General features: G+C 42.4%; 1 protein-coding gene across 5 annotated transcripts in view; it reads right to left on the bottom strand.

Moving 5' to 3' along the window:
• Window positions 1-996: 996 nt before the first annotated feature.
• Window positions 997-11,583, bottom strand: part of LOC144115808 (phosphatidylcholine:ceramide cholinephosphotransferase 2-like) — a 290,170-nt gene continuing 279,583 nt past the window's right edge. For all 5 annotated transcript variants that reach the window (XM_077650298.1, XM_077650301.1, XM_077650299.1 and 2 more), the window contains one exon: window positions 997-2,768. The gene's annotated coding sequence lies outside the window, so the exon portion shown is untranslated. The remainder of the gene's footprint in view (window positions 2,769-11,583) is intronic.

Genomic DNA, 11,583 nt, shown 5'->3' with positions numbered 1-11,583 from the left:
CCGGTCCCATTGCTGAGGCGTGCCGGCTCAGGCACCTGGACGCTCATTCAGCATTTCGGATGTTATAGTGCCGCTGCGCAGCTCTAGGACAAGATCAGATGCAACCTCTACCACTTGCGTAGGGGTTTATTGACCGCACCAGGCACTGAACGGCGTTTGTCTGCCCGTCGGCGGTCGTTTAAGTTAGCCTCAGGTGGAGTGGCATGTACCCACAGTGGGGGATCCAGAGCCAACCAGCAGCACGCGCTCAGCGATAGCACTGCCGCTACCGTGTCGACACATCTTTGCGTTACAAACCATTTAATGCTGTTTTTTCCCTGTGCTGTTCTGTCGCTGTGCCGCTATTTCCTTGTGCTGTTTTGTCGTGTGCTGTTCTTTCGTGTCCCCCTTTTTCCAAACAAACTTTCAATTAAAAAAAGCACTTGCTCTAAAATTTGTCTTTATTCTGCCTCACTTCGTATGTTTACTCAATGTTGCTACCCCTCAAGACATTCGTCTGATCACATGCTCACTACTCAATGAGCATTTAAATTCGCCGTGTGGTACCGGTGCACCTGGATGGGCCTCGATGACCATTGGCTCATTGAGAACGCCCATGTGAAATTAGTATTACTCTAGTCTCTGCACTAGTAGTTTAATGATGGTTCCTTTCAGTTTTTTTTTTTTTTGCCCTCATAGCACCTATATGAAACACGAGTGCATGTCGCTACTAAACTGCGAAATTACAGTTGGCTATTGTGCATAGGAGACCTTGGAACTAGCCGCTGTAAAAGCTGTGCCTTATCCAGTTTCAGCATGTACAGAAGCTGAACTGAGCATTTTTAACTACATAATCAATGTGCAGCAGACCACATTGATTATGTAGTTCCATCTCCACATTCCATCTCCTGTACCGCTCATCATACCTATAGCTTTCCATACTGAGAGGGCTTTTATAAAGGAGAAAATGCTTGCATGCAGATTACTTCAGTGATCTCACAAGACGCTGCACCAAAATTATGCCGGGCACGAAAAATATTTATTTGCAACTTTCACGCACGGTCTTTTTTTTATTATACACACAGCAATCGCAAGGACCTGCATAACGTTTGCTCTGGTTATCACAGACAGAGACAAATATTGATTTGCGAAATTTTTTTTGCATTGTGCAGCATCATGACTGAAAAGCCATGAACTTTGGCTTTGTTTTTTGTCTTTAGTCTTGCTGTTGCATCAAAGCCACCTGCAGAAAGCCTTGACCGATTGCTCATGTTAAGGCGACAGAACAGCAACATACACACATGAACCTACAGGCACACAGTACAAGAAAACCAAGATAAAGCGTTAGAAAAGAATATGGGATGGCACATCCGATTGTTATATTATAGGGAAGAAACAACATTAAGGCATCTTTTATGTCAAGCACAACCTGTAGGAAATTAGTGCATAAGGCTTAACACCAACACACTTGTGTCTCACACTTGAGGACGCACAAGAAAAGTATGTACAGGGGAATCAAATTGACAGGTTGTGGTTGCACCACCAGTTTAAAGCAAGATGCCACTTCAAGGCAGTCAGCCAGTCAACGCTTGCACCTCTTCCTTCTGCAAATATGTTTTCCACACTTAGGAATACTTTCAAGACTGATCAACCGCTCAGTTTTACGTCAGCATCACCTCAAATTACTGTAAACTCATGACTCACCGATTCAAAGAGTTGAAAATGTTTTCACTTCAAAGTGAAACGACAGTCAACATTTTAATTCAATACTGTGCAATGGTTCAGTAGGCATCAGAAATCATATAGCAAAAAAAAAAAAAAGATGCCCATATTTTTTTTCTTTAATGCCCTGCCATCATCCTTGCCTTGTCAACAGGAGGACCATGGTGAGGCTATATTGGCACCATTTTTTTTTGCCTGCCTACAAGGATGTAATTGTTACAAAAACAGAAAGCAAATAATGCCTGGAATGGGGCTTCGGTGTTATACTTGCACTGCAATAACGAGCTCAAAAATTTTGCACGAAGCATGGTAAAAGACAGACACTTGTGGAGGAAAAAGAGGCTCCAATATGTTAAAATTTGGCAAAAACATGATGCACTTCTGAAAGTTCTGTTTCTTTGAAACTTTCAAACTGTCATTCATCCTTTAGCCCATCTCTCCCGCTATTAAGAGCAACTGTACATGGACATACACTCAGAAAAAAAGTTTCAGTGAGGAAGGAACAAAGACTCCTGAAGCTTAAAAGCAGTATGTACACAACAATTAAAGAAAGGCACACAAGACAGTCCGCATGGTAAGGTACTAAAAGCAACAGTGACAATGTGCAAGTCTTGCAAACTGGCAAATAACACGGGCAAATAGTGCAATAACACGGGTGGGGGAAGCAAAGCACACTGTTTCCAGAGATGAAACTTGCAGAGGACGACAAAGTAAGTAGCCGTCGTTTGGGGGCAGGCAATGAACATGTCCCACACAGCAGCTGACAGAGAAAAAGAACAATGGTGGTTGACAGCACACTTGGATCAGTCTATTGTTTCCTTGGTTGCATCTGACTGTTTGTGAAAGCAGCAGATCAGGAGAGAGGCACACACAAGAGAAAGCAGCACGCTTCTTCAGCCTGCTGCCAGTGACATGAGAAGCACTGCGCATGGAGCGCGGAGGAGACAGCTGGCCATGAGGAGATTCGACGCGCACACGTGTACATGCCTCCTTGGGGGATCTTGAGCACTGTCCCCAGTTGTCCTTCACACCATGGTAGATTCGTATGCCCTGCTGCTTGTCCTAACCTGCACAATAGCAGTGTGGCACATTTTAATTAACAATCAGCAATGCTGCATCACCGTGAAAAATAAATGAAATGTAAGATATAAGTAAGATATCAGTATAAGATATAAATAGGAACAATATGTAAGATACTGTTACTGTGACGATATGTCTGTCTTAGTGGTGTCGTGGCCATCTCATGTTTTGAAAAGTGTCCGCGCTTGTGCATCATATTTATGGTGTCTGCTAGTTTTGGGAGGCAATGTCGAGCCAAACCCGGGACCGATGACTAAGGCTCAAGAGGAAAAGCTTGACCCTGTGGCCAGTTCTATCTTATGCCTTGAAGCTAGCAATGCATCCCTTCAAGAACCTGTCAACAACATACTTGACTTAAAAATTGATTTAGAAAAACTGACAACACGAGTTCACAATTTAGAGTAGAAATTTGCAACCGAACCATCTGCTGAGTCCGTGGTGAACAGTGACAAGGGTCTTGCAGTTGTATAAGAAAAATCGACGACATTGAAAGTCGCTCCAGGTGGTCCAATGTTCTACTTTATGGTATAGCTAATCCAGAGAAGCCGGAAACTTGTCTGAACGTCTCGTAAATGACTTTTGTAAAGAAAAACTTGGGCTTACTGTAGAATCTGTTTCCAAAGCGTGGGCCACTTTTCTTCCAGTAAAAAGCGGCCTATGATAGCCAAATTCTTTGAGAGGGAAGTTGACTTGGTCATGAGCCGCGGCCATAAGTTAAAAAATACCAACTTAGGTATCTCACGCGATTACTCCGAAGCCGTTCACAAAAAGCAACGGAAGCTTCTCCAGTTCTCAAAATCTATTAAGAAAGATGCGGATAAAGTGCGACCTGTTTTCAACAAGCTCTTCGTTAACGATAATCTTTATGTGTGGAAGGCCAATGAAACTCGGGCCATTTTTGTATCAGGGCGTGATGATGGCAAATGACGTCCTCCCTCAGTTTCCGCAAACCTAGGTTCGTCTACCACCTCGCCTGTCAAATTACATTGTGGTAATGATAACGAATGTCTGTTTTTATACACCAACATTAGAAGTGTTATAGCCAATGGTATTTCACTATCATCTTCCATCGATTCATGACAAGCTTCTTTAGTGATACTGAGACGTGGCTGAACGACACTATTCATGATGTCAACATCTTTACCAGCACATGCAGTTTCAAGTTTTTTCGCTGTGATAGAAAATTGCAAAAGGGGGCAGTGTTCTCATCGTGATAAAGAAGAATTCATTGCCACACCTATCATTATCAATTCGTTCCTTGAATGTCCTTGGATTTCTTTGAAGGGTGCTGAATTTCGTGTTATCATCGGCGTTTTATACCATCCACCCAACATGTCTGCTGCGTTTTCAGATGAATATCACCGGTGCTGAGCGAAGTGTATGTGCGTTTTCCCAATTCGGCTATTAGAAGATTTTTATTTTCCAAGCATTAATTGGTCAACACTTTCCGTAGTGGCTACAGATGCAGCAGCACATTTTTTTTCTCAGCACTTGTCTTGATTTTCAATTAACGCAACTCATTAATCAACAACACGATCAACTAAACCCTCTGCCAATGTACTTGACTTGGTTCTCACAAACAAACCTGATATATTTCGGGCATAACTCATGAGGAAGGCATCTCCGACCATGATGTTATCATTGGGTGCATTAGACGTTGAGCTAGTAAAAAGATTACTAAAAGAAAATAAGATGTTACGGCAAAGCCAATTTTGATGCAATTAACACAGAATTATTAAAGTTTTCAGATAAATTTTTACATAATTTCAGAACTGGAACTGGATCCTTTTTAACTGGATCCTTTTTAAAACTGCTCTCAATAATTTCATCGACCAGTTCATTCCCATGTTAACCATTACCTGTGATAGTTCTCCTTGGCTGCCAAAAGTCTTTGGCAGCTGAATAAAAAGAAATAACTATACAGACAGGTAAAACTGAATGGTCTTGTGAGTTCACATGATAAATACAAAGCATGTGAAAAGGATTATAAAGCATTATTAAAATCTACTCAGCACAGCTTTTTTTCTCACGACTTGTCTTCCATGTTGAAAAATAATATTCGCCGTTTTTGGCATGTGGTCTACCCAGTAATTCGACCTGACACCACTCTTAGATTCTATTGGTTATCCTATCCCTGATTCAGAGTACGCTCAAATTCTTAATGATGCATTTGTAACTGTGTTTATTGATGAAGACATTACTTCCTTGCCTACATTAAGTGCATTAGTGGGACTAATCATGAACGAGATAGTCATCAGTGAGCCTGGTGTTTTATCTCTATTAAAAAATCTTAAAATATCTTCTAGTGCCGATCATATGGGCGTCAATAATAAAATTTTAAAGGATACATCACATAGTATTTATTGCATGTTAACCGCATTATTTTCCCAGCCACTATCAACTGGCACCATTCCTAACGACTGGCGTATAGATAATACCCATTCTTAAATCAGGTGATCGTGCTTCCCCGCTTAACTATTGTTCCATCTCATTAACAAGTACATTTCGTAAATTACTCGAGCATATCATACATACTCAGGTCATCAACTACCTTGAAGATCATAACAATATCTTCGATCATCAGCATGGTTTTCACAAGGGGTACTCACGCGACACCCAACTTGCCAGTTTTATTAACAACATACATGCACTGACTGACGCTGGTTTTCAAGCTGACACAATATTTTTAGATTTTTCTAAAGCATTTGATCATGTTCCTCACCAAAGGTTGTTACTTAAACTTTCACAACTGAACATTCACCCTAATATTATTACATGGATAGCTGATTTCCTCTCATCCAGAATTCAGTTCACATCAGTTAACAACTCCAACTCATGTTATCCTAACGTTACGTCTGGAGTTCCGCAAGGCAGTGTACTGGGACCTTTACTTTTTCACATCTATATTAATGATTTACCCACTTGCATGATGTCTAGAATCAGACTATTTGCTGACGATTGTGTGCCATATTGATGTATAACCTGCAACACTGACAGCCAATTCCTGCAGACTGATCTAGAAGCGTTCTAATTGGTTAATGCCATTAAATCTTTCCAAAACTAAGCTCATGTCTTTCACCAACAAACCACATATTCCTACCACCTACTCTCTTGGTAGCAATAGTGTAGAATTCGCCACAAGTTACAAGTACCTTGGCATTAACCTTCAGTCCGACTTATCACGGAATCATCATATTAATCTCACTCTTGCCTCCTCTAATTATATTTTCGGATTTCTCGAACATAATTGAAAAGAGGTTGCAACACATGTAAAGAAACTAGCGTATACCGCATTAATCCATCTGAAACTCGGTATGTGTCTGCCATTTGGGATCCTCATCACAGTTATATCATCATTAACATCGAAGCCCTGCAAAACCGTGCTGCGCGATTCATCTTTTCTGATTATTCATGTTACACCAGCATCACCTCATTGAAGTCTAAAGCCGAGTTAGAAAGCTTAGCACTGAACTGTAAAACTTCCTGCCTATCACTTTTTGATAAGCTTTATCACCATCCTTCCCTTCATGGTGAATTCTTGAAGCCATGGCCAGTTATCTTTCCACATCCTTATCATACTTAAAAAGTTAAAGGCATTAACGGCCAGTCATCCCATTACGCTCCCATCATGCCATCAGACATTGCCACAGAATCTGACCTAAATAAGTTCCAACACCTTATTCACTCATGTTTCAACAACTAAAAAGTTCGCTTTTTTTTTCGGGGTACTTTCTTACCACTTCTCCTTTTCATTTTTTAATATTTCATTTGTACTTCAGCACACTTTTTCCGACATTGTCTTTTTCCTGGGGCACTGTTATTCCTAAAATTTTCCTGCTATGTGCATTGTTCCAACTTTTTGTGGATGCCTACTTTTCATTATTATTTGTGATTTCTCTGTTTTATTAGAGTGCATTATTATAACCTTTAACCAATGCCTTGTACCCGCTTCCCCCCCATGTAATACCCTCAAATGAGGGCCTTTGGGGGTATTTTGAATAAATAAATAAATGAAAGGCTCATGACCAGCGGTGGGCAAATGCCCTCTTTATCACTTTTCCTCCCTCACCCTCACTTTTGAATCCATGGCCCTCCCGCACCCTCGCCCTCATTTTGAAAAGTTATCCGGCGCTCCCTCACACTCGCCCTCACTTCGAAAAATTTTCTGGCCCTCCCTCGCCCTCACTAAGTCATTTTAAAATTGAGTTATATATTCTAGTCTGCAACTTCTGGCGATATTACTCACTAATAAACATACAAGAGAAGCCCTCAAGGCTCTGTTGAACGAGAGGCTAGAGGCTAGTTTCTGTGTGGGTACATGCGTGTGAGCAGTTCGAGCTAATACGTGAGACAAAACTGAGACAGTTACAAGTTGGGCCCTAAACTATCACTCTGGCTTTACTTCTGGCACGCACTGCATGCATACATGTGCCCTGCACTTAACATTTCATTGTTATCTATATTTATTTTGCTTATACTGCAATCCCCGCTGGGCATTTTAGCAGGGTGGGATACAGATAAGTAAACACAACGTAACTACACAGGCAATGAACACAAGACCAAAGTAGAATAATGTAAGTTGAAAATTTTGGAAAATAAGCATACACAACAGATTTTTGAGCAATACTGGAAAGAAATGTTGACATAGATGATTTCGAAGCATGGTCATTGGCTAAGAGATTCCCTTCAATTACTGTTCTAGGGAAGAATACTCAAAACGGTTATTACGCGTGGTAAATGGCGTTAGTGTGCAGCTATGTCCTTTCTTAGTGGCATAACCAGAAGGAAAAGTAATTATTCTCGTGAGATCTGTCTTATAGTGACCCTTAATAAACTGAAAGACGAATTTTAGTCGTGACACACAGTTTATTTGCGTTAATGGGGGCAAGTTCGCTTTGGTTAACAGTTCTGTCACTTACGTACGTCCAAATCTATTTTAAATGAAGCGAGCTGCTTTTCTTAGCATCATTTCTATCTTATTACTGTAAGTTTTAGTGAAAGTGTCCCAAATAACGCATGCATAGTCTAGTATCGGCAGAATTATGTTTTTGTATGCGAGCAGTCGTACAGAAGGAGTAGGAATTCTCAAAGCTCTCCTCAGAAAGAAAAACTTGTACTTAAAATTAGCCATTATGTAGTCAATGTGCTGAGTCCAAGTGAAGTCATTAGTGATGAAGAGTCCGAGATACTTATAAAGTATCCTGAGAAAAGCTCAAGAAAAGTTGACAGGATGAATGTTTAGGTTTCTTATCTAAAGCGGCATCTAGAGTAGGGAACAGTACACCTTTGCGGTCCGATATTCTATCTACTATCTGGCTATTTGTTTTGGCAGTAATTGATCTGCTAACAAAAAAAGAGGTCGAGCATTGATTGAGAATTGCCCTGAAATATGGTATTTTCTTCTACACTCTGCAATAAGTCGAAGGCAAAAGCAATGCCCAACACAGCTTCTCCATGGGGGTCGTGATTTTTAACTGAAAAATTTGACCAGTCTAATTCAAGCAAATTAAAATATCCTGACAGTATAATACGATTATCGGGTTTAACATTAGTGCACAAATATTGTTACAGTTTCTATAATACGGCAACGGTAGAGTTGGGGGGCCTGCACATTGCTGCAATAATATATCCGACGTTTCCATAGTACGTTGTGCAAAAAATGCACTCTACATTGGGTACATCAGGCAATGGTAAAATTCACAGGAATGATTTAAACTGAATGCTGACATCTCCACCTCTACCATCACGATCCTTTCGGTACGAAACGTAGCCAGTGGTAACGAACTCACTGTCAAACACTGTGTTCTTAAGAGGGCTCACCAGCTATGAGGCAACTCAGATTTGAACTTTTTCTGTCGATAGATGGCAGCACTTAAGTACCACAAAAAGGAGAGAAATTCTATTACCCCTCCAGGTGTGTAAATTCTACAGCGACATCTCCTCGACCAGAACAAAAAGTAGGGCCGAGAACTTTCTGTGTATATCCTGCCAAAGCAGGGAGACCAAGCACAAAAGAATAAACAACCGTCTCAAAGGGTGGTCAACACAGAATGGACTTTTTTCCAGGAACCCACCACTCAGCTGCCACAAGGAAAAGTACGTTTTCCGGTTTGGGTCCCCCTAAGCTCCCTCGCATCTTTTCTGCGAAAATACATTTACAATGATAGGGTGGGGTATACAGCCTGTAGTTAGAAGCAGTGTTGGTTTAGCCTAGACAGAACAGATGAGTGTGTCATCTTTTGAGTCTTTGACACACCTTTTGAACACCTCCGCTTCCGCACTTTGGCCAGCTATTCCGTATTCCGCGTATTCCTCTGACGCCACACGCAATACAAGCTTGGTGACCCTGTACGAGTGTAGACGCCGATTCGACGACGCGGCCTCTGTGAAAAGCTTTTTGCGCTCTCATTGTTTACGCTGTCAGTGTTTATTTTCCATTGTCTTTGCTGCTGTTGACCTTACTTGACCTTTGTTTAAGCATCCGACCGATGCTTCTTTGACAAAAGGAGTGCCGCAAAAATGTTGCATTACTTGTTTATTAGAGTTCAAAACCTTTGGCGCGCGGGTATATCACTTTGTTATGAGATGCGATCAGCGTCATCTAGAAAGAATGCAGCCAGGCGCAACTATTTCGACATTATTCTGGGTTCTTGTAGTTGTTTTTAGAGTCTTATCTTGAAGGTTCCTTTTCGATGACCACCGAGCACGTTTGTTGCTATCGGCGTCGCCGAATTCTTCATTTAAATTTATTGATGGGCGATAGTCACTTCAGTAACTAAATTACTGCTGAAATACTTCGTTTCATGTCTCCTTCACTGCTTATAATTTCATCACGGAACAAATCAGACTTGTGTAAAAGGGTGAGATGTGTGGTTCGCAAAAACACTGAGATCGTCCTGTTGCTATCCGTGGTGACTTTGAACGCGAATTTCGCCATTGCACAAGCGAGTACCAACTGTTCTGGACAAAGTTGCTAGTAGTGACTTATTGTTAAAAATAATAAAAATTGCAATTTAATATAAGATGGCCACTGCAGCCACGCCAACCGCGTGTGCTCTTTCTGAACACAAAAACGGCAGCGCACCTGAATTGTCATGACGTCAGGGGTTTGAAAGCGAAAATTACACACCTACTCTGGTTTCTGAAAAAGTCTCATTATGAGCTCTGCTATATTATGTTTTTATATATTTTATGTTCTTTTATATATTTTCTATATTATGTTCTTTTATATATTTTATGTTCTTTTATATATTTTATATATTTATATAGCGCCCCTTCCGAGCGTTTTTCTGATTGACATGTGCAACTTTTGGAAGCGTAGTGCAGGAGGTGCGACTAGGTGCGGCGCATACCGAGGCGTATCTAATTGGGAGAATAAAGACTGTTGGGGAACGCTTGACACACGCGAAACCGGTTCAGAAGCAAAACTAGATGATTTTGCCAGCCAGGCCATGAACGTCTGACATCACATTATTCGCACCACAGAGATGTCTATTCTGGAGTAGGAGGCTCGGAAACCCGCGAGCTCCTTTCTGCAGATAAGGTGCAACCATGCTTACCCGCGTACTGTGGACAGCACCTGCACTGATAACGCGAACATTCTGGCAGAGATATGACTGGTCGCAAGGAGAATTGGGGAAAAAGAGCGACGCTCGACCAAAGATTCGTTAGAGAACCGATGTTTCGATGCCGATCTGACACATTATGGTTTCACTAGCTTGGAGCCAAAGCCGAGCGTTGGCTTGGACCGGTTCTCATGACGTCGCAGTTGCAGTGCAGCAGGGGGTGAGCAGGAAAAGGAAGGAGACGGTCCTTTCTCCCTTTGATGTGGGCTGTTGCACGGGAATACATAGTTGTCCGCGAGTATAGCGAGAAATCGCAGGTGATTGGCAAGTGCCTCAGTGAAAGGAGGTTAATCGCTACGCCATGACAATCAGTCTACGCCATTAGCCCTGTTTACATGAACCCGATTGCTTCGGGTCGATTCGGGGGTCGGATTGAGCATGGTAAATCCAACTCAACCACTGCGTGTTTACACGAACTCGATTTAGCGATTCGAGACCGGTTCAGCTGTAGCGACACCAAGCGTCGAGCAAGCAGTAGCAGCCTCCAAGATTGAGGCACGCCACCGCTGTATCGGAGGTGCGATGGCGCACGTGGAAAGCAAGTTCGCATTTATCCCCTTCCCTCTCAATAACCCTACTTTTCGGCCCAACAGCGTTTACAAGCACATCGGTTCAGGGTCAAGTTGAGTCACCTAACCCTTGCGGCGGAATTGACTGGACCGACCCTTTGACTCCCGGCTCGGCGTGCGTACCAGTACCGGTTTTCAAGCAACCAGGCGTGTGGGTTCATGTAAGCGCCGGCCGCTATCGGCTCGAGGCCCTCCTATGAGGAATATTTGTGGCTTCATTCTTGACTTGTATCGACACCTGGGTCACTGCGTCCTTGCGCTGGGCAAGGAACAATGCTGTTCTCCCACACTGTCTTGAATAGGGAGCCCCCATTCTGTGTTTTGCACTAACAATGCCTTATTGTGTGGCTGCCGGGAAGGAAAAGGGGGGGCGGGGGGCACTTTTGGGCGTGGCCTTGCATTCCACTTCCTTTCCGCACCAAGAGCTGGAGCAAAAGAGAGGCAGAAATCCTTTCCGAATACAGGCCAAGCAAGAAAAAAGGAAAGAAAGAGCCCAGGTCTGACAAGTTCTGAGTAAAAACCTGCGCACGAACACAGACAACCAAGAGGCTGGTGGTAGAGTGTAGCAGTGACAAAATATTCTGACGCCAGATGGAGCCACGTCGCGC

The sequence above is a fragment of the Amblyomma americanum genome, chromosome 1, assembly GCF_052857255.1.
Source record: "Amblyomma americanum isolate KBUSLIRL-KWMA chromosome 1, ASM5285725v1, whole genome shotgun sequence".
Taxonomy (NCBI): Eukaryota; Metazoa; Arthropoda; class Arachnida; order Ixodida; family Ixodidae; genus Amblyomma; species Amblyomma americanum.
The sequence above is the reverse complement of the archived record's forward strand: the minus strand, read 5'-3'. Positions and strand labels throughout refer to the sequence as shown.